We start from the raw sequence: 24,738 nt of genomic DNA, 5'->3' as shown, positions 1-24,738 counted from the left end.
CGGGGTCCAAAAATCCTAAAGTTCAGTACGAACCCAAACTTTACAGGTTTACTAGTTCAGGTTCGCTCAACCCTACTCACAGTAAAAAAAAAAATCAGGTTGGTAAATCATTTGCTGACTTGAATTCAGATAGTCAGCTCAGTACTGCTTCTTTCTGTTCACTGTCATTCATTCCCTATTTATCTGTATGCCATACATCCGCCATTGCTGGATCATCTCCTCTTTCAGTTATTCTGTCCTATCATCCACTAAGGAGTTCAAAACCTAGTTGATACATGATTCAAATATATTGTTTTTATAACTGTCCAGTTGTACAATTCAGCCCTACTGTAAGTCCTGGGTGTATCTGATTGCTATAGGTGAAATCCAGTTCTACCTGAATGGGGCTCAACTGCAATACCAGACACATCATATGAGCAAAAGTGGAGCTGTTTCTGGAAATAAAATAGCCTGTTTTCTAACGTGATTTGTTTTTTTAAGCATTGTTTTCAATATGATGTAATACCATCTTTTTGTTTGCAAGATACATTGATTCAAGATATTACATATTATTACATATTACTGTGTAACTATTATATTATGCATACTGTAATATGTTTTAGGTTTTATTTAATTTAACCTCCATACAGAGAACTTATTTTTTTTCTATCAAATGACATTCTGTAACATAATTTTCTTATAAAAGCTTTTAACCTCAGTTTTGGCTCTAAGCACTAACTATTAGCAATTGTGACAAAGGTTCCCTAATTATTATTTCACAGAAGTAGTCATTTTGTTGAAGGTTTTCAGGCACTTTTTTTAAAAAAAATCAGAAGATGAATAGAAGTATTATTCCTTACAACAAGCATTATAATTATTCCATCAGTAAAAATTATTTCATTCTTCTTCCCATAGATCACCTTTTTAAGATTCCATACTGACATTTTCTCCCTCTGAACATTTCCAATCAACTCAATTTTGCAAAATAAAAATGACTTGAATAGCATTTTTATCTGAGTATAAAATTAATATCTACCATTCAGGCAGAATGCAGGCATGAAAGTTTTATTAATTTTAACCTCAGTGATCCTGAATTGATGAAATATACAGCCAATTGTCTGCAGGGCTGAAATTCACTATATTTGAAGACACCAAAATATATTTTTGCACCTTAATTCTTTTTTAGGCATATTAATAATTTTGGTATGGAAATTGGGGCTGTATTCATGCAAAACAGATTTGACATGGAAAAATCTACTAAAAATATTTGGTTAAATCTACCACATTCAATGCTTTCCTTTTTTTTGTGAGACCTAAAATATGCATACATTTTTTCAGTATAGAATATATATAGATAGTAGGGTTTCGCTCTAGTAGACAGGATCAGCGGACACAGTATAGAGGCAACAACAAGTTCTTTGGATCAAACAGTTCAGTGTTTTATTCACACTTTAGGCAAGTGACAAAACAAGCAGTCATAATAAAAAAAAAGTCACTTTGCGGTAATGATGCCTCAAAGAGCCTTCATCCAGACATGAGCCTCCCATATCCCAACACAGAGACCTTGCTTCTGGGCCCAGCTGCCTATTTAAGGACAGCTAGGTGCTGCCAAAACCTGGACCGGCACTTAAAGTCCAGTATTTGACCTCATCTGGCTGTAAATCAGCCCAGCAGCACATGCTGGGCATAAAATACCTGTTTTTCCAGACAAAACCTCTCACTGTGTCACATCCCCCCCCCCCATCCTTTGTTCAACTCTGAGGGGATGAACACATGCCAGACAGTGTGCCCGGGATAGGGTAGCCGCATTTCCCTGTAACTGGACTGCCCTGTATTCCACCGAAAACATAAAGTTTTGTAGGGAGAGAAACCATTGGGTGACCCGGGCATTTCTGTCCTTGAGAGATTCTAATGCCCACTTGATAGCCAGGCACTTTCTCTCCGCTATACTATTCTGGGTCTCGGCTGGGCGAGCTTACGGCTGAGGAAGACAATGGGATGCTCCTCCCTGTTGACTTCCTGAGACAGTACAGCACCAAGGCCTAGTTTATCCCAGCGAACCATCAAGGGTGCAGCCGGAGTAGCAAAGTGGGAAACAAACCTCATGTAGTAGTAACCATTCCCAGGAATTACTTTATTTGCCTAGTGGTGACAGGTCAGGGCCAATTACGTATCGCCTCTATTTTGTTCAGATGGGGTTTGATGCTGGGAGGAAAATATCCGTTTTCCCAGACAAAACCTCTCACTGTGTCACAATATACATAAATTGTATACCCAATGAACCCAAAGCTTTTTAGATTAGCTTTGGGTGAATCCAGTAAAATGACATGCAGCACCATTTTACCTCACGTCTTGGTGGAAAAAAAACACAATGGAGGAAGAATAAAGATGATCCTTTAAGGAAGTGGGGGGAGGGCTTGCCCTGATTGGCTCACAGGCTGACAAACAACCCAAATCAGCCAATCAGTGGAGCAACAGGCAGGGATGTGCCTGTGCAGAACAAGCAGAATTTCATTCTAATTAATTAGCGTGGATGGGTCTATGCAGTGTCTGACAGAAAAGGATCAAGACAGTATACAGAGTTACTATATTCTATTGTAACAGGGACAGTGTAGGGGAAGAATATAAAGAAGCATGTTAGCATGTGCTGTGGTCATCAAGGCCTCCATCATGCCAAAGTTGTCATGGAAGACCTTGTGTAGAATATTACAGACTCATATCAGAGAAAGTATGAGGATGTGGGGGGCTGCTTAATAATATAGCTGCTGCTCATCCTAGTAGTTTTGCTATTACAAAGCAGCCACAAGCAAGAATTTTTCTTTCCATTTGAACAGAGCTGCTTTTTTTTAAATTCAAAACATCAGGTTTCTATGTAAGCTTATTGCCAGGGCAGCACCCCAATAGCATTCTGCTGCTAAGCAATTGCATTTTTGTTAAAAACATGTTACATTATAGCAAAAGCATTTTATAGCAATAACACAATTTTTATACATTTGAAATTGGATGCAAATTACACCCAAAGCAGAAATACTACCATATTTCCATCATCATTATATTTGTGTGTGTGTGTGTGTGTGTGTGTGTGTGTGTAGGGGGATAATTGCAATACAAGTGCGTTTACAATGTGTCTTAACAGTAAACAAAGAAAAAAAAGATTTTTTAAACCTTACTGGCATCAACACTGTAATAGTCCCAAAGTAAATTGTGAATAGTAGTGCTCAGTGTATTTGTAGAAGGGGAAGGACATTTAATTGTGCTTCTGTCTTTGCATTACAGAAAACACACTTACAATCTTTCTATGACCATTCCATAATTTGTGTGACTTTGTGCTAAACCCATGACCTTTCATTTAGAAAAATGATGAGTATTCATTAGGCCTCAAAATAAAATGAAAAACCCAGGAGTTCTCCTCCCAGAGCCAGAAATTGGGTAGTGTGTAGCAGGGCCAACTATCTGGCTAGTAGAAGTAGTAGCAGTAGGCCACAGCTCTCCCTGGCTTCGGAAAGGTGTATCAGTATTATTGAAGACAAAGAGAAGGTGATTGTGGAATGGATGGCTTACTCCTCCTCTAAGTTACAGCAGGATATTGTGTAAGTCACTTCTGAATATGACACTGTGCCTTGAAGAAAGGGTTCTCAGCATTCCTCCTGCTCCTCCTCCTCCTTAGAAGAACCCCACCACACACTACAGCAGAGTCAAGACATTCTCTCTGATGTTGACTTGTTTGAGAGCAGTCAGTGTTTGAACTATATATAATGAGGAGGGGGTTCAGGGAGAAGTGGGGGACCCAAAGCATAGCCGAGTTGGTGGTAGTGAGGGTACCTGTAGCCACAGTGGTGGTGGTAGAGACAGTGGTAGCGACATAGTGAAATACAAAGCAGAAAATCGGTAGAGGGACCAAGGAGCCCATCATGAGATCTCATAAAAATGGTTCAGAGAGTGAGGACTTGGGTTGTGTGTTGGATAGCACTTGGAAGCCTGATCTGAGTGTTGAAGAGGAGGAGAAGACATCAGAGGAGAAGGAGGATGTTGACAGCAGCAAAAAAGAGTGGAAGAAATGTACGGCCAAAACCTCCAAACAAATTGGTAGGGCCAGATCTGTTTCTATTGTCTTAAGCTAGTGAACTGGTGATGCCGCTGATACTGTGTGCACAGGCTCAAAATATTTCAGACCTAGGCCAAGCTTGGTTGCCTCTAGCTCTGTGTAAGCAACTCTCTTATGGAGGTTTTGCCCAAAAGGCTGGCACACAACTGGCAAGTCATGTGTCCTTCTCCTAGTCTTCTTTGTAGCAGCCAGCCCGTATCCCCAAACTGTACAGTGTCTTTTGTCATCTTCATCAGTTGCTTCTTCTCCTTCTCAGACTCCTCCTTATCCTTGTCCTCTACTTCATCATGAGACATCCATAATGGACTGTGATTCTGAGAAAACTATTTGTGACCAGCAATTAGCTTAGTGCAAGCTGATCTCCCATATGGCTAAGTTGCTGATGGTGCAGTTGCTGCTTTACCATTTATCTGTGGTAAATGTGGCTTACTTCAACACCTTTGCACAAATTAAATTTTTATGGGCTTTGGCCTGAGTGGTGTAGGGGGACTCTTGGTCAGGCAAGCAAGAGTACCACTTCATTCTGAAAAAAATGACTCTTATTGGTACACAAATATGGCACACTTCTGCATCTTCATTAAATTGTATTTTGTCGGGCTCTGGACAAGGTGGCATGCTCATTGCCAGAAAAGCAAGAGTACCACTCCATCCAGAAAAATTTGCCTCTCATCCATCCACACATGTGGCAAACTTTCTTGCCTTTGCTGCTACAATTATGCTACTGCCGCTGTCTGCCTTCCTACAATTATGTTCCATACAGTATGGCTACTGCTACTAGAGATCAGCACATTTTTCAAATGTATTTGTAAAAACGTCTATTTCCTGGCTGCAGAGCACCTTTATAGTGGTGTAGAACACTGCGCCTTGCAGTAACACGCATAGGGAGTGTGCTTTGGTAGTGAAATAATACTTTGAAGTCTGTATGACATGCAGATGACAGGTGCTGCACTTATAATCACTGTGCACTTTACTTATTTGGGAAGTCACGGGGCCAAAACTGACCAAATAACTCACGTATGAACTCAGCCTTACAGGTCAATGTTAGTGCAAAGAAGAGGCGTACACCTTTTACACAGTCATCAGCTGATTCCACATAGATGTCTGCAGACCCAGTTCTATTAAATGCTTATACATCAATTTTGCTAATGCCCAACAAAAAAAAAACAGGAGTTGATCCAAAACAGAGATGACACATGAGTGGAATAGTTGCATGTCTTCTGTGTTTTGTACCCACTTTTGGGTACCAAATTACGAGCCAATTCTTTTTGTTGAACGGGGGGAGAAGAAACAACCTTTATTTAACAAACAGGATATTAACACACATAAAATACAACACAGAAGGGGCAAAACCACAATTTTAAAAGACAAGTGGCTAAAGCTGAAGCTTAGCCTGTGTTTGTGGGAGGGGCAAAAGAGGCCTATATAGCACCGCCCCACTTTTCATCATGGACGCCGTGCTCTTACGTGATGTCCCTTCTGAGTCCGGGTCTCCTGCGCACGTCACCGCTCGCCCTACCTCGCTGCCGCGTGAACTTTGCTGCCGTCCGATTCTCACTGCCGCCTGATCCGCACTGCCGCTACCATCTTCTCGCCCTTCAGGTAAGCTTGCGGCGCCTAGAGCTGCTCCCCGTTCTAGGAGCCTCGGCACCCGTTTCTTCCAGTATACTTGTCGTCCTCTCGCGATACTTGGATCCCGCCTCCCGCTTGGTCTCCTGGGCAACGCCGGCCGCGTCTTCCGGCTAGCTCAGATTCTTTTCCAGCAGGTTGGCAGCACAGATGATTTTTTAAACAGTGTTACTCTGATAAACCACAGCCACATACATCAATAGTGCTCACTTCACATCACAAAACTGAAAATTACAAGCCATGGCAGGAATACCCAAAAAGCAGCCCCAGACCCCCAAACAAAAAAAACAAAAAACTTAAAAGGATTCATCATGTTTCATATGGACCTCTATCCATTTCATTATCCATATTTTGTAACAGTTCACGCATAAGTGCGTTAACGCATCACATATAGCAGGTACATGCAATTCCCTTACCATTACCTTGCAGTCACATTTAATCCACATCTACATTCTGAGCACCGACTCAATTTTGCCGTAAGCTTACGTCAATGCTGAGTTGCCTGACGCGCATCATGCACATGTTAGGTTCCTTTCTCTGACACGCATCAGAAAGAGAGAGAAAAAAATAAAAAATGTATGTATTTTCCTGACTCACAACAGGTTCGTCTGGTCCGGTATCTGTCACGCAGCAGATTCATGTCATTTTTATTTTCCTGACACGCATCAGGTTCGTCTGGTCCGGTATCTGTCACGCAGCAGATTCATGTAATTTTTATTTTCCTGACACGCATCAGGTTCGTCTGGACAGGTATCTGTCACGCAGCAGATTCATGTCATTTTCCTGACACGCATCAGGTTCGTCTGGTCCGGTATCTGTCACGCAGCAGATTCATGTAATTTTATTTTCCTGACACGCATCAGGTTCGTCTGGTCCGGTATCTGTCACGCAGCAGATTCATGTCATTTTTATTTTCCTGACACGCATCAGGTTCGTCTGGTCCGGTATCTGTCACGCAGCAGATTCATGTAATTTTTATTTTCCTAACACGCATCAGGTTCGTCTGGACAGGTATCTGTCACGCAGCAGATTCATGTCATTTTCCTGACACGCATCAGGTTCGTCTGGTCCGTTATCTGTCACGCAGCAGATTCATGTCATTTTTATTTTCCTGACACACATCAGGTTCGCCTGGTCCGGTATCTGTCACGCAGCAGATTCATGTCATTTTTTTTTTCTGATAAGCATAAGGTTCTTCCATCCGGGTATCTGACACGCAGCAGATTCATGTCATATTAATTTTTCTGATACGCATCTGGGTCATCCGGTCAGGTATCTGCCACATAGCAGATTAAAAACTTAAATGCATTAGGTTCATCTGCTACCCTGACATGCATCAGGCACATGATTGTTTCAACATGTTCTTTTCTGTCTCTATTTCACGGTCCTGCCACGCGGCAGGCATATCGGGTCGTCTGACACGCATCAGGCATGTTCAATTGGTTCTTTGAATTTTTGGCCAGATGCGCATCAGGCGCAGCTTGCCACTGGCCATGCAGCTAGCACACGTGTTCTTGTTCACCTGCCATGCATGGGTCTTTCAATTCTGACTCCAGGCCACGCTCTTCACCTCACATGTATCAGGCATGGTTCGGTTTCCCTGCATCCAGGCTTCCAGCTCCCTGATCCACGTCAGGTTCACTCAAGGGCGTCAGGTAGCTCTACCACCCTCCTCGCTTTTTTTTTTCATTTTTTAATCATTTGTTTCACAGCACGATGTCCCACGCTTCCGATATCGCCCAGACTTGCTCCATTCCGGAATCACCTGGCTCAGCTCATGGAAGCAATCTTTCCTTCAGGCAGTGGACCATTCCAAAGCTAATGACCGAATTAACTAGGAGAGGCATCCGCTATCCTGCCTCGGCTCGCAAAGCAGATTTGCACAGACTGCTAGCTGCTGAGCCTATCTTAGCTGCAGAAGAACAAGTGTCCCTGTGAGATGCTGCCGGTGCCATCTTTGTTTCTTCGTTCATCATATGGCCTGTTGGATCAAGGGTCAACGGTGAGGCTGTTGCATCGAATTTTACGCATCTACAAAAGACCGTCTAGTGCTGCTTCTACCTACATTTATTACTATTTTGGATCCGAGGAGCGTGCACAAGGGAACCGGACGCAGTGGTGTGGATCATCATGGAGTGTCCCCCAGGTATTGGTAAGGTTGCTGAGACCTCGACAAGACAAATGTATGTATATACCGATGAGGACATACAACGACTCATCAATGTTGATGGATGTGATGTGGCCTTTTTAAGTTCCCCGTCCGTGGATATTTTGAAATGGAAGGTGGAACAAGATTTGAAAAGACTGAACATGATGGAATTGCACTTAATCACTTTGAGAGAGTACTATAAGCACCAAAGGATACCAAGGGGCCTTAGGTCGAACCTACGCCCAAATTTATTTCCAAACAATGGAGACTTTTGTAAAGCCTTTGAAGCTATAAATAACAAATATTCCTTTGAATTAATTCTATTGAATATAGACTTTTTGCAGAAAGAGGTCGATAATCTCAAGAAGGCATCAGCCGAATTGGATACACAGATCCAAGACCTGATGAGTGTTGAGGATTATACAGTGCACAAAGAAAAAACCACGCAACACATTTTACGACATAAAATGGAAGTGGAATGCATTAAAAGAGATAAATGGCATAGAGACTTTACTTTTTACCAGTCCGGAAAAATATATAATTGGCAATTGTCGAGCTTTGGAGGCATAAGCCAGTCATCTTCCTCACAGACAATCAGGCAGTCGTAGAAAATCCTCAGCAAAGGCCGTTCCTCTTCTCCACAAATCATGCCTTTTGTCCGCCGACTAGTGTGTCTTGCTTTACAGTTCAATTTTCATTTCTCGTGTAGGTTCATACAGGGTTCAGCAAACACGGCGGCCGATTCCCTCTCTCGTTTCAACTTCCCTGTTTTCTTTCAGGTAATGTCAGATGCCGATCCATCAGGGGTCCCTCCACCCACCCTCGAGAAACTGACAATGGACTAAGCAAGCACTTCAGAACGGCTAAGTCACTCATCCATAATTCCTTGTCCCTCAATACAGCCAGGAATTACAAGACAGGGTGGGAAACCTTCAGGCAATTCTCCCTCAGGTTATACTTGGCAGGGGTACAAAATTTTTTCACTTTAGATCGTCCAGCCAGCCAGTCCATATTTTCTTCTCAAGCCATTAAATCTACTCTGAGAAGAATCCAAAAGAACAGCAATAAACCAGAATCCCGTAGGAAACCAGTCACCGGGCAATGTTCAGGGCCTTTTCCACCTCCCTAGACAATAATCCTTTTGGGCCATACAAAAGCATAATGATCAAAGCAGCCATGTACCTCTGTTTTTACGTGTTCTCACACCCCGGGGAATTCACCAGCTCTCCTGGACACGCCAGCCCCACCATAGATCAATTAGCCTGGTAGCAGACGCATTGCACCCTATCACTCCACTCCACTAAAACCTCTCAGGTGGGACCGCCAGTTAAAATCCGCTATTTCCAGACCTTCAATAACTGGTGCCCAGTTACCGTGTTCAAACAGCTATTCGCCATTTTGAAAAATCCTACGTCTTGCAGCCTTCTTTTCCCTTTCAATTCCAAACATCTCACAGCATCACAGTTCATTCACCACATCAGAATCTTAGCTTCCGGACTAGGGTTTGATGCCAATGCCATTTTGGGACATTTGTTTCGCATAGGGGCGGCATCCGCAGCATCAAGTCATGGGGTCCCAGTGCATGTCATCCAAAAAATGGGCAGATGTCAATCTTCCTGTTTTACGCAGTACATTCCAAACCCGCAGGTTGAAATTGCCAAAGCCTTTACCAGTTTAGCTCTCTGAGTTCAGTAACTAGCCATTTCCTACCTGATTGATTTTTGCCCCTAATTTAGCTCGCACGCGGCCATGGCTTCTGGCACACCTCAGCCATTGATAGTTAACAGTCAAGTCACTTTTCCTAAACTGGTTTGTCCACTCTGTTCCCACCGTAGCCAGGACCATAAGTGGCTAAGGCTGAAGCTCAGCCTGCATTTGTGGGAGGGGCGAAGGAGGCCTATATAGCACCGCCCCGCTTTTCATCATGGACGCCATGCTCTTACCCCTCCCACCCTTCCCCTCTTTACCTCTCTCACCATCAAGGCATGCCCCTCATTTAGCTCGCACACGGCCATGGTTTCCGGCACACCTCAGCCATTGATAGTTGATAGTCAAGTCACTTTTCCTAACCTGGTTTGTCCACTCTGTTCCCACCGTAGCCAGGACCACAAACTGAAAAAACAAAGTTCTGGGTGGCAGACATTGGAATAAATTGTCCACTTCCTTCAACATGACCTCATCCTTTTGATTTATAAATATCATATTCTATAAAGTCTTGAAGTCCTCTGCATGGATGGCATAAGAAATGTCTATGCGAGGTTTGATGGGAAAAGAGAAAACAAACTCTGTGGCCAACACTGATCCAAACATGTCATACTGGGTCCACATCGCTGCTAACCAAGTAAGGTCCTGAGATCTGATCACCAGTGATGGCCAGTTCACCATGTTCGCCCGCAAACACATGCGGGCTGCCATCCTAAATCACAAGTCTGGCGATGCACAGGTAAGTCCTTAGCTGCGCCGCAAGCTTGTCTAAAACAAATGCGGTCAGCGGGAGCAGGCAGTTCCGAGAACAGCCCGATGAAGGCCCTTTGCAGCTGTTCTCGGAACTGCCTGCTCCCGGTGATAGCATTTGTTTCAGACTGGCTTGCGGCGCAGGCACAGGTAAGGACTTACCTGCGCATCGCCAGACTTGTGATTTATGATGGCAGCCCGCATGTGTTCGCGGGCGAACACAGCGAACTGGCCATCACTGCTGATCACCAGTAGAGTTGAGCGGACACCTGGATGTTCGGGTTCGGTCGAACTTCACAATAAAGTTTGAGTTCGGTAACCCGAACTTGACCCAAACCTGACCCCGAACCTGAACCCCATTGAAGTCAACAGGGACCTGAACTTTGGAGCACTAAAATGGCTCTAAAAAAATCATGGAGAGGGCTAGAGGGCTGCAAATGGATATGGAAATGACTTAAAATAACATAAAATACGTCAAAATAATAATCTTGATCTTGGAGGACAAAGTTCATATGAAGTAGGTGATTGAGGAGGCGGTGGATGTGGCGGTGTAGGTAGAAGCGACGGTGAAGGAGGAGAAGGTAGCCTACACTGCTTTTTGGTTTTATTTTTTTATTATTTTGTTTAAATTAAGGTACACTCCAAAACATTGGGAAATATAACCTGTGATAACCCCCTCCAGCCGTGCTAAACACACGTTCAGACAATACACTGGCTGCAGGGCAGGCCAGCAGCTCCAAGGTGTAAAGGGCAAGCTCAGGCCATGCCTAATTTGAGGGGGGCAGACCCATCAATCAGTACGTGTAGGCGTGTGCACACATACTGCTCCACCATTTCTGGAGTGCAATAATATTACAGGATATAGCTACAAGAGAGGGGTCGTTGATCCAGGGAGTTATTCTGATTAGAGTCGGGAATGAACTTTTTATTCCCCTAAAGTGAGGGAAATTGGCTTCTACCTCACAGTTTTTTTTTGCCTTCTTCTGGATCAACTTGCAGGATGACAGGCCGAACTGGATGGACAAATGTCTTTTTTTGGCCTTATGTACTATGTTACTATGTCACTATGTTACCATGCCGCACGTCCCCGTGATATCTACGATCCAATTGGAAATCTGATATACCAACTTTCGATGTTCTTTTCTGCGCCTACCATGTTGATCACGGTTAGCGGCAAATAAGGGTTCCACGCCGGAGAGGGAGCGTGAGAAAGAGATAACACACTCAAGGGAGGTCAATGTATGAAATATGTGATAGAGCAGAAATGTGGGACAAGTTGTTAAAGTTGAAGCATCAAATGAAAGAAGGGGGTGCACGTCAATTAAAGACAAATTTTTTAAATGTAATGGGCTAAGGTCAACCACCAATGAAACAGACGATTTTACAGGTTCCTGTCAACTATGCAGAGCAGGGGTTTATTAACGGCAAAACTTGGTTCATGTCATCCACCAATTGAACAAACAATTTTACAAATATTAGGTCCCTGTCACCTATGCAGAGCAGGGGTTTGTATATGACAAAATTGGTAAAATATCACCTGTCAATGTAACTGACGATTTTTTTAAATTTATGTCCCTGTCACCTATGCAGAGCAGGGGTTTATTCACGGCCAAAATGGTAAAATGTCACCCAAGAATGTAACAGACAAATTAGTGAAATGTATTTCCTTGTCCACTAGGTAGAGCAGGGGTATATCACAGCCAAAAATTGGTGAATTTCACCCAACAATGTAACAGACAAATTAGTGAAATTTATTACCTGTCCACTAGGTAGAGGAGGGGTATATCAAAACCAAAATTTTGGGATATGTAACCCAACAATGTATCAGACAATTGAGTAAAATGAATTAAAATAAAATATGTAAAATTTACAAAAAATAATCTTGATGTATGAGGTGGAGGTTCATATAGAGTAGGAGGTTGAGGAGGCGGTGGACGTAGCAGTGTAGGTGGAAGCGGCGGTGGAGGAGGACGAGGTAGCTCTAGTAACACTGGTTTTAATTTTAATAATTTTTTTTATTTTTTATTAGGGTACAGCCCAAAAGATATATATCAAAAATACAACAGCAAGCAATTGCGCTGTAGTATAACATTGGCTGGGTAAGGCCGGTATACATGTCTATTCTGCACAAGGTACGAACAAGTCCTGTGGGATCCATGCCTGGTTAATTTTACTTAAATTGAGCTTCTCCACATTGGCTGTGGACAGGTGGCTACGTTTGTCTGTGATAACGTCCCCTGCCATGCTAAACACGCGTTCAGACAATACACTGGCTGCAGGGCAGGCCAGCACCTCCAAGGCGTAAAAGGGCAAGCTCAGGCCATGTGCCCAATTTGGAAACCCAGAAGTTGAAGGGGACAGACCCATCATTCAGTACGTGTAGTCGTGTGCACACATACTGCGCGACCATCTTGCTGACCCAGAAGTTGAAGGGGACAGACCCATCATTCAGTACGTGTAGTCGTGTGCACACATACTGCGCGACCATCTTGCTGAAATGCTGTCTCCTGCTAAGACGTTCCACATCAGCTGGTGGTGCTGGTTGTGGTGGCGTGCTGACAAAGATTTTCCACATTTCGGCCATGCTAACCCTGCCTTCTGCATTGGTGACTTCTCTTCTGCCTTCGTCTTGTGCTTCCACTGTGCCCCCGCTGTCAGGAGGTGGGAATGCCACCAGCAGCGCGTCTACCAGTGTGCGCTGGTACTCGCGAAATTTACGATCACGCTCCAGCGACAGAATTAAGAATGGTACGTTGGCCACCCAGTAATCAACACAAGTTAGAATGTGGGCACCTCGGCGGTCATTGGGGAGACACTGCAGCATGTAATCGCTCATGTGTGCCAGGATGCCCAGTGGCAACGAAAAACTGTCCTCTGTGGGAGGTGTATCGTCTGTGTCCTCTGTTTCCCCCCAGCGATGCACCAGTGATGGCCATGAGCTGGTTTGGGTGCCACCCTGCTGTGAAAACGGTTCCTCCTTATCCTCCACCTCGTCATCCTCCAGAACTGTGCCCTGGCTGAACAATTGTGTACCTGGCGTTTGTGGGTGCCGGAACCCACCCTCAGAGCCACTTGTGAATGACTGGCCTGAAACCCTATGAAATGATTCCTCTTCCTCCTCCTCCTCCTCCTGGGCCACACCCTCTTCCATCATCGCCCAAAGCATTTTTTCAAGGAGGCATATGAGTGGGATAGTAACCCTGAGAACGGTATCATCGGCACTGGCCATGTTGGTGGAGTACTTAAAACAGCTCAACAAGGCACACAGGTCTCGCATGGAGGCTCAGTCATTGGTGGTGAAGTGATGATGTTCAGCAGTGTGTGCTGCAGCTGAAACTCTACTATCAACTTCTGCTGCTCGCACAGTCTGGCCCGCATGTGCAAGGTGGAGTTCCACCTTGTGGGCACGTCGCATATGAGGCAGTGAGCGGAAATGCCAAAGTTATGCTGCAGTGCTGACAGGCGAGCAGCAGCAGGGTGAGAACTCTGAAAGTGCACACAGACAGCCTGCACTTTCTCCAGCAGCTCTGACATATCAGAGTAATTTTTAAGGAACCTCTGCACCACCAAATTCAGCACATGCGCCAGGCAAGGAATATACGTCAAACCGGCTAGTCCCAGAGCTGCTACGAGATTTTGCCCATTATCGCACACCATCAGGTCGGGCTTGAGGCTCACTGGCACCAACCACTCATCTGTCTGTTATTCCATGCCCCTCCACAGCTCCTGCAGTGTGTGTTTTTTCCCCCCCAAATTAGATAAGTTTTAAAACTGCCTGCTGTTCAGAGCCAGGGATCGCGGGTGGGTAGGGGGGGTACTTCCTCTTCCGCTCCAGTGTTTGGGAGATGGAAAGCTGTTCCTTTCTTGGTTTTTGAGGTGTCTACTCCACTGCAGCTCATGCTTTGCACTTAGATGCCTGGTTATGCAGGTTGTGCTCTGGTTGAGAATGTTTATGCCTTGCTTCAGGCTCTGATTGCACAGCGTGCAAACCACTTGCACATTGTCTGAACAACTGCCTTGCCAGGGAACTCCTTGGAGATGGCTTTGGTGTGTTCGGTCCATTGCTGCGGTGGGCAGTAGCAGGCGCTCCGCTTTTTCACCCTGCTCCCTCTTCTGCTGTGCAGGTGGCTCTGTGCGACCACCGCATCTTCCTGCAAACTACACAGGTCACCCGCATGACCTTGATTCCATGTGGTGTCGAGGATCTCATCTTCCTCCACATTATCTTCCTCCCAGTCTTCACCCCTGCACTCCTTGTTGGTCTGCACACTGCAGAAATCTACAGCAGTTGGCACCTGTGTTTTGTCATCATCCGAGATGTGCTGAGATGGTCCTCCCATGTACTAATCTTGAAACATAAGTGGTTGGGCATCAGTGCACTCAATCTCTTCCACTTCTGGGGCAGGGCTATGTGGATGGCCCTGGGAAACTCTGCTAGCAGAGTCATCAAAAAAGCAGAAGAGACTGCTGCATGACTTGGGGCTCAGACTGCTTGGCTGATTTGCAAGGGGGTGAGGTGAAAGACTGATGGACATTGGCTGCAGGTGCCAACTGTGGTCTTTCAGCAGGAGACTGGGTGGGAGACAATGTGAAGGAACTGGAGTTACTGTCAGCAACCCAATCTACTAACGCCTGCACTTGTTCTAGCCTCACCATTCATAGAGCCGCATTAGGCCCGACCAAATTAAAATGAACGTCCTGTTGCCTACTCGCACCTGAGGAAGGTGTTTCACTTGTGCGTGTAGCTGGCAAAGATCGACCACGTCCTCTCCCTGCGACAGGAGCTCCACCAGCAGCACCACGACCTGGGCTACATCCCTTATTTGACGCTCTCCTTATTCTCTGCAAATTTGTGATCTTGCCCAAAATGGGTATTTTTTTAAATAACAGAATATAACAGCAGTATCTAACGCTTGTATTTCACACTGATAGATGCAGCAAAGGCCGCAAATTATGTATTTTGCCCAAAATTGGTGTTTTTTAATAGAATATAACAGCAGTATCTAACGCTAGTATTTCACACTGACAAATGCAGCAAAGGCCCCAGATGTAGGGTATCTCCAAAAATGTGTGATTTTTTTATGTCACTGGGCTCAGGGCAGGGTAAAAATATTGTGCACTGCACCCACAAAACAAAATCGCTGTAGATCGCAGAGTTAAACAAGCACTTCTGATAAAAGATTCTCTCCTATTCTCTCCCTCACAGCAGCAGCATCCTATCCCTACACTAATCAGAGCAGAGTGATGTGCAGCACTATGTGACTCCAGCTTATATAGAGGCTGGGTCACATGCTGCACTGCCCAATCACAGCCATGCCATTAGTAGGCATGGCTATAATAGCTTCTAAGGGCACACGAGTTAAACTGCTCTACAGCCCTTCAAAAAGCGCATATTATCTCGCCGAACATCGAACCCGAACTTTTACAGAAATGTTTGGGTTCGGGTCTGGGGTCCAAAAATCCTAAAGTTCGGTACGAATATGAATTTTACAGTTTGGGTTCGCTCAACCCTAATCACCAGCTTACCCAAACAATAGTCAAAGTTTCTTTGAAACCACGTCCCTACGATAGCCGCGAGCACCTCAGAGCCATTATACAGGGAGAGTAAAAGGCAAGTAACTGTCTTTGGTAACACCTCCAATAGATCATCCTCTGTGTACGATCTGCAGAACCAACTTGTCCACACAATTCAGTTCTCTATGCCTGCCTTGGTGAGTGGAGGCTTTGATGAAATCTGCATGAACACAGCCAGTGGATCTCTGTCTTTTCCATTGAGTCCAGGAAAACAGGAATATTTGGCTTTTAAGTTCAGCTCTGAGTCCACTTCAATTGCAAGACCCTTCTGTAGCTATGATGGCAGATAGGTGCTTGGAATAGTCTTTCAGTCTGGTGTATGACAAATTATAGATCGGTATCACGCTATACAGAGTACATTGTTTTTGAAGGTGCAAAGCAGCCTGTGCCGGATCAAGAGTTTCCTGTGTGGGATTTTTCTTTTAGACAAGCTTCGCAATGCAGACTTTTGGCGTGCAGAGGTCAAGCTTTCGGGAGGATACCTTGAGCTCTAAAAATGACTGCTCCTTCGGGCCGATGACCTACTTCTGGCGGTTAACACCCCATCGGTTGGTGTTTGCATTTCCTTGCGATAAATGATGTTCCCGTTCAATTACTGTAAACAGAGATATTGACAAACAAACGTATCAAACTATGCCGCCATCTTTCTAGGCGTCACATCTCGAGTCCCCTGACCAGACAGATTTACCAACATCTGTTCCAGGACATGAAGCAGTGGAATGACATTGTTCATCCCATAGTCCTGGTGACTGACAAATAACATGGTCTCTTCAAAGGGCCTGAGCAAACGGCAGGTTTCACGCATGAGCTGCCACTGGATGACATCAAAGTTATACAGGGGACTACTCCTGTCCGCCTGGATCATCAAAAAATCGTTGATGGCCTTTCTCTGTTCATACAGTCGGTCCAACATATGAAGGGTGGAATTCCAATGGTTGGAAACTTTGCATATCAGCCTATGTTGGCGGATGCCGTTCTGCCACTGCATCTCAAGGAGGGTGTGCTTTGTGGTGTACAAATGGCTGAAGTGCATGCAAAGCTTCCTGGCCACTTTTAGGGTGTTTTGTAGATGTGTGGAAGACTTCAGGAACCGCTTGACAACTAGAGATGGCCTTGCGGTTTGCCCGGCGGTTATTTCACGGTGAACTTTGCTCGTTCGCTAGTTGCCAAACAAGCGAATATATGGCGATGTCCGCCAACGCCATATTCTTTTGCATTTGACCCATGACACATCCATCAGGTGGGACTGGACAGCCAATTGAGACGTTTCAGCACATGGACACCCCCCCCCCCCCCCAGATCTGGCAGACATTTCACATTGTTTTTTGCCAGTGTAGGGATAGGTTGCTGTGTGGAGCAGGGACAGACTGTTAGTGACACCAAACGCTAGCTAATAGGGCTACAAAAGTAACATAACATTTTCTGTTCGCGAACAGTGAACGCGAATTTCCGCAAATGTTCGCGAACGGGCGAACCTGGCGAACCGCCATAGACTTCAATAGGCAGGTGAATTTTAAAACCCACAGGGACTCTTTCTGGCCACAATAGTGATGGAAAGGTTGTTTCAAGGGGACTAACACCTGGACTGTGGCATGCCGGAGGGGGATCCATGGCAAAACTCCCATGGAAAATTACGTAGTTGACGCAGAGTCAGGTTTTAATCCATAAAGGGCACAAATCACCTAACATTCCTAAATTATTTGGAATGACGTGCTTTAAAACATCCAGTGTGTGTATACGATCAGGTATGATGTTGTATCGATCAGGTAGTGTAAGGGTTACGCCCGCTTCACAGTGACAGACAAAACTCTGACAGACCAAACTCCCCGTTTAACGCACCGCAAACAGTTCATTTGCACAACCGAAAAACTCCCCATTTGCACAAGGTTGGATACCAAGCTAGCCATGTCCCGTTCCTTGTCCTCAAGGATGTCATTGAAGGTCTCTTCCTCCACCCAGCCATGTACAACGCCAAGGGTCCCCGAAAGGCGACAACAAGCCCCCTGGGACGCCTGCTGTGTTTGGTCTTCCACCTCCTCAAAGCCACCTTCCTCTTCTGACTCCTCTTCTTCAGACTCTTCTCTCAGCGTTGCCGCAGGTTCAGCAATCGACAACGACAAGGCTGCTTCTGGTGGTGATAGTGACCACAACTCTTCCTCTTCATGCTCATCTATGGCCTGATCCAGCACTCTTCACAGGGCACGCTCCAGAAAAAATGCATAAGGGATGAGGTCAATGATGTTGCCTTGAGTTTGACTGACCAGGTTTATCACCTCCGCAAAAGGACGTATGAGCCTACAGCCATTTTCCATGAGCGTTTAGTAACGCGGCCAAAAAATACCCAGCTCCGTAGAGGCTGTCTTTTTTTTTATAAAAAAAAAAATCTGTTCTTACCAGTTTAATCTCTGTTTTGTCCCCTATCAGGGGCTGGTGTATGGAATAGATTTTTGGAACCGGGAGATGGAAAAAGATGCTTGGTCGGTCCTCTTACTTCCAATTTGGGACACTGCACGTACGGCTTGCAATGTACTGTGCCACCAGATATGAGTGGTGTGTTTAAGTAGTACTATTCCTATCAGTTTAATCCCTGTTACGTCCACTATCAGGGGAAGTGTATGGAATAGATTTTAGGAACGGGGAGATGGAAAAAGATGCTTGGTCGGTCCTCTTACTTCTAACTTGGGGCACTGCGCATGCACCGTGTAATGTACTGTGCAATCCCAATATGAGTGGTATGTTAAGTAGTACTATTCCTATCAGTTTAATCCCTGTTACGTCCCCTATTATTATTATTATTATTATTATTATTATTATAAGGTGTGTTAAGAAGTACTATTCCTATCAGTTTAATCCCTGTTACGTCCCCTATCAGGGGCCGGTCTATGGAATAGATTTTAGGAACCGGGAGATGGAAAAAGATGCTTGGTCGGTCCTCCTACTTCCAATTTGGGGCACTGCGCGTGCGCCGTGCAATGTACTGTGCCACCAGATATATGTGGTGTGTTAAGTTGTATATTCCTATCAGTTTAATCCTTGTTACGGTCACTAGTATTATTATTATTATTATTATTATTATTATTATTATTATTATTATTATTATAATAAGGTGTGTTAAGTAGTACTATTCCTATCAGTTTAATCCCTGTCACGTCCCCTATCAGGGGACGTGTATGGAATAGATTTTAGGAACCGGGAGATGGAAAAAGATGCTTGGTTGGTCCTTCTACTTCCAATTTGGGGCACTGCGCGTGCAATGTACTGTGCCACCAGATATGAGTGGTTATTAAGTAGTACTATTCCTATCAGTTTAATCCCTGTTACGTCCCCTATCAGGGGACATGTATGGAATAGATTTTAGGAACTGGTAGATGGAAAAAGATGCTTGGTCGGTCCTCCTACTTCCAATTCAGTTTAATCCCTGTTACGTTCACTATTATTATTATTATTATTATTATTAGGTGTGTTAAGTAGTACTATTCCTATCAGTTTAATCCCTGTTACGTCCCCTATCAGGGGCCGGTCTATGGAATAGATTTTCGGAACCGGGAGATGGAAAAAGATGCTTGGTCGGTCCTCCTACTTCCAATTTGGGGCACTGCGCTGCTAGAAAAATTGATGTTTCCCAGGCAGAAAGTGCCCAAAAACATTGCGGCTTGAACCCTAGTTGGTGGCGGATAAGTCACGCAAGTCATCTGGCATTCAGAGATAAAATACAGCAGCGTTTGGACCATTTTCAGCCCAAGGCAGCTCATCTCATCAGGCCTTTTTTAGTCGAATGTATCGCCCACTGTCAGTCCCTTCGGGATCCATCCCTCATTCATCTTAATAAGGTGAGGTAATCTAGACTTTTTTGACCTAGGCGACTTCTCTTCTCAGTGACAATACCTCCTGCTGCACTGAAGGTCCTTTCTGACAGGACACTTGAAGCGGGGCAGGCCAGAAGTTCTATCGCAAATTGGGATAGCTCAGGCCGCAAGTCAAGCCTGCACACCCAGTAGTCAAGGGGTTCATCGCTCCTCAGAGTGTCGATATCTGCAGTTAAGGCGAGGTAGTTTGCTAGCTGTCGGTCGAGTCGTTCTCTGACGGTGGACCCCGAAGGGCTGTGTCGATGCGTAGGACTTAAAAAGCTCTGCGTGTCCTCCATCAACAACACGTCTGTAAAGCGTCCTGTCCTTGCCGGCGTGGTCGTGGTAGGAGGAGGATTACTATCACCTCTTCCCCTGTTAGATTCCCGTTGTGCTGTGACATTACCCTTATACGCTGTGTAAAGCATACTTTTTAATTTATTTTGGAACTGCTACATCCTTTCCCACTTCCGGTAATTCTGTAACATTTCAGGCACTTTCTGCTTATACCGGGGGTCTAGTAGCATGGCCACCCAGTACAGGTCGTTCTCCTTCAGCCTTTTTATACGAGGGTCCCTCAACAGGCACAACAGCATGAAAGACCCCATTTGCACAAGGTTGGATGTCGAGCTCCTCATGTCCCATTACTCGTCCTCACTGATCTCGTTGAAGGTCTGTTTTTCCCCCCAGATACTTACAACACCGTGGGTACCAGATAGGTGACAACGAGCAGCCTGGGATGCCTGCTGTGGTTGGTCTTCCTCCTCCTTAAAACCACATTCCTCCTCTGACTCCTCTTCCTCAGACTCGTCTTCCAGCGTTGCCGAAGGTCCAGCAAGTGATGCTGATAAGGTTGTTTCTGGTGGTGATGATGGTGACTACAACTCTTCCTCTTCCTATTCACGCTCATCTACGGCCTGATCCAGCACTCTTCGCAGGGCATGCTCCAGGAAGAAAATAAATGGGATGATGTCGCTGATGGGGCCTTCGGTGCGACTGACTAGGTTTGTCACCTCCTCAAAAGGACGCATGAGCCTACAGGCATTACGCATGAGCGTCCAGTAACGTGGCAAAAAAAATTCCCAGCTCCGTAGAGGCTGTCCTAGCACCCCGGTCATACAAATACTCGTTGATGGCTTTTTCTTGTTGGAGCAGGCGGTCGAACATTAGGAGTGTTGAATTCCAACGTGTCGGGCTGTCGCAAATCAAGCGCCTCACTGGCATGTTGTTTCGTCGCTGAATGTCTGAAAAGTGCGCCATGGCCATGTAGGAATGCCTGAAATGGCCACACACCTTCCTGGCCTGCTTGAGGATGTTCTGTTAGCCTTGGTACTTATGCACAAAGCGTTGTACGATCAGATTACACACATGTGCCATGCACTGCACATGTGTCAACTTGCCCAAATTCAGTGCCGCCAACAAATTGCTTCCACTGTCACACACCACTTTGCCGATCTCCAGTTGTTGCGGAGTCAGCCACTGATCCACCTGTGCGTTCATGGCGGACAGTAGTGCTGGTCCGGTGTGACTCTCTGCTTTCAGGCAAGTCAACCCCAAGACGGCGTGACACTGTCGTATCCAGGATGTGAAATAGCCCCTGGTGAGCTGGGTGTGGGCAGTTGATGTGGAGCAAGATGCAGCATCAGAAGAGGACTCAGCTGAGGAGGTTAGTGAAGAGGATGGAGTAGGAGGAGTAGATGAGGTGGTAGCAGGCCTGCCTGCGAGTAGTGGCAGTGTCTCCAACTCCTCTGCAGAGTCACGCATTCCATGCTTGGCAGCCATCAGCAGGTTTACCCAATGCGCAGTGTAGGTGATATACCTGCCCTGACCGTGCTTTGCAGAGCAGGTATCAGTGGTCAGATGGACCCTTGCCCCAACACTGTGTGCCACACATGCCATGGCTTCCTTTTGCACAATAGAGTACAAGTTGGGGATTGCCTTTTGTGAAAAGAAATTTTGTCCGGGTACCTTCCACTACGGTGTCCCAATAGCTACAATTTTTTTGAAGGCCTCAGACTCCACCAGCTTGTATGGTAAAAGCTTGCGGACTACGAGTTCCGACAAGCCAGCTGTCAGACGCCGGCCAAGGGGTTGACTCTGTGATATTGGCTTCTTATGCTCAAACATGTCCTTCACAGACACCTGACTGTGGGCAGATGAGCAGGAACTTCTCAAGGCGAGATGCGGAGTGGCGAGTGGATGAGAGGGGGCAAGGAGGACAGCAGTGGTTGACGTGGCTGAAGATGCTGGACCAGGAGGATGATGGTGGCTTTGTGTTTGTGTGCTGCTCGTACTCATGTGTTGATCCCATAGTCGTTTGTGATGTGAGATCATGTGCCTTCGCAAAGCAGTTGTACCTAGGTGGGTGTTGGACTTCCCACAACTTAGTTTCTTTTGGCACAGGTTGCAAATGGCATTGCTGTTATCAGAGGCAGACACACAAAAAATGTGCCACACTGCTGAGCTTTGCAATAACGGCATTCTGGTGGTGGAAACAGCATGCGTTGATTGGCGTGATGTCTGGCTGACCCCGGGTGCCGATACATGCTGTCTGACTGTTCCACTAGCTCCTTGCGACGACCTCCCCCTGCTTCCAACTCATCTCCTCCTCCTCTCTGTCTCCCCATCTGAACTTTCCCCCTGTTCTTCTTCTCTTCGAGCGGGCACCCATTTGACATCCACGGACACATCGTCATCATCAACCGCTTCACTTATATCTGACAACTCAGCAAAGGAAGCAGCAGCGGGTACAACATCATCAACATCATCACACCATCCATCCATCTGTGTAACGCTGCCTGACTGAGACATATCCCTGTTATCTACATCCTCTGGCAATAATGGTTGCACATCACTCATTTCTTCCAACTGATGTGTAAATAACTCCTCTGACAAATCAAGTGAAACAGCTGTGGTGCTAGTGTTGGTGGTGGCGACAGGTGGGTGAGTGGTAACTTGAGAGGTGCCCGAAGCTAAGCTGGAGGAGGATGGTGCGTCAAGGTTCCGAGCGGAAGCTGTAGAAGATTAGGTGTCCTGTGTTAGCCAGTCAACTATGTCCTCAGAACATTTTGAGTTCAGGGTACGTGGCCTCTGAACACTGGGCATTATTCTAGGGCCAAAGGGAATCACAGCACCACGACCACGATGGCCCCTGCGGGGTGGCCTGCCTCTGCTTGTCATTTTTTTTTTATTAGTTTAGTTGTACTATGCGTGCAAGCTACTGTGACACCAGATATGAGTGGCACTGTGCACTGGCAGAGGTTGGCAGAGTAGCCGCTGTAAGCCTGACACACATGACAAATAACTGCTATTCAATCTATTGCAGTCAAAATTGTTGTTGTTTTTTTAAAATGTAATCTACTTTGACAACAGATATGAGTTGCGCTGGTGACACTATGCACTTGCAGGGCCTGAAACACACATACATGCAGGCAACTGACTGGTATTATTTGACAGTCAAAATTTATTTTATTTTTTTAAATGTAATCTACTGTGACACAAGATATGAGTTGCTCTGGTGAAACTGTGCACTTGCAGGGCCTGAAACACACACGCGTGCAGGCAACTGACTGCAATTATTTCACAGTCAAAAAAGTTTTTTTTTTTTTTAAATGCAAGCTATTGTGACACCAGATATGAGTGGTGGCACTGGGCAAGTGGGCACAGTATACGCTGTGAGCCTGACACACACGCTGGCAGGCAACTGCAATTAGATTACACAGAAAAAAAGAAAAAAGAAAGCAGATGAGTCTTTCCAGACTGTAGTGGACACTGAATACACTAGCCTAGCTATCGATTTCTCTATTAAATCAGCAGCAGCTACACTGTCCCTCCTCTCACTAAGAATGCAGCTTCCGAATGAATCTAAAATGGATGCTGTCCAGGAGGTGGGAGGGTCTGGGAGGGAGGGTATGCTGCTGATTGGCTGGAATGTGTCTGCTGACTGTGAGGTACAGGGTCAAAGTTTATTCAATGATGACGAATAGGGGCGGACCGAACATCGCATATGTTCGCCCGCCGCGGTGAACAAGCTATGTTCGCCGGCGAATAGTTCGGGAAATCTCTAATTGAGGGGTGTGAAATACCTACAATATACCTTCTAACATAGAAAGTATATTATAGTGAATTTGTATTGTGCAGCAATTGTGTGCGGTTCTGCTGAGATACCACAGCCAGATAGAGGGACAAACGTATTGGAATAACTAAATGCAACAGGTGCGATATACCTGCTTCCACAAGATAATGATTGAGGGGTGTGATACACCGTCTTCAACAATTTATTAATTGAGGGGTGCAATACACCAGCTTTAACAAAATATTGATTGAGGCCTGCGATACACCAGCTTCCACCAAATATTGATTAAGTGGTTTATATACCTGCTTTTAGCAAATACTCAATAAGGGGTTCAATATTTATTTCCACTGTTTCCACAAAATACTGATACAGGGTATTGATATACCGGCTTCCACCAAATATTGATTGAGGCCTGCGATACACCGCCTTCCACCAAATATTGTTTAAGGGGTTTAATTAACCAGCATCTAGCAAATACACATTAAGGGGTTCCATATGCCTGTTTCCACAAAATACTGATAGAGGGAATTGCTATACCGGCTTCCACCAAATATTGATTAAAGGGTTTGATATACCAACTTCCAGCAAATACTCATTAAGGGGTTCTATATACCTGTTTCCACAAAATACTGATAGAGGAGATTGATATACCCGCTTCCACCAAATATTGATTGAGGCCAGCGATAAACCAGATTCCACCAAATATTGGTTAAGGGGTTTGTTTTGCCAGCATCCAGCAAATACTCATTAAGGGGTACTATATACCTGTTTCCACAAAATACTGATGGTGGGGATTGATATACCAGCTTCTACCAAATATTGATTGAGGTCTGTGATACACCAGCTTCCACCAAATATTGATTAAGGGGTTTGATATACCAGCTTCCAGAAAATACTCATTAAGGGGTTCTATACACCTCTGCAATGTACC

Source organism: Bufo gargarizans, chromosome 7 (genome assembly GCF_014858855.1).
Source record: "Bufo gargarizans isolate SCDJY-AF-19 chromosome 7, ASM1485885v1, whole genome shotgun sequence".
Lineage (NCBI taxonomy): Eukaryota > Metazoa > Chordata > Amphibia > Anura > Bufonidae > Bufo > Bufo gargarizans.
This window is presented reverse-complemented; position numbering follows the sequence as displayed.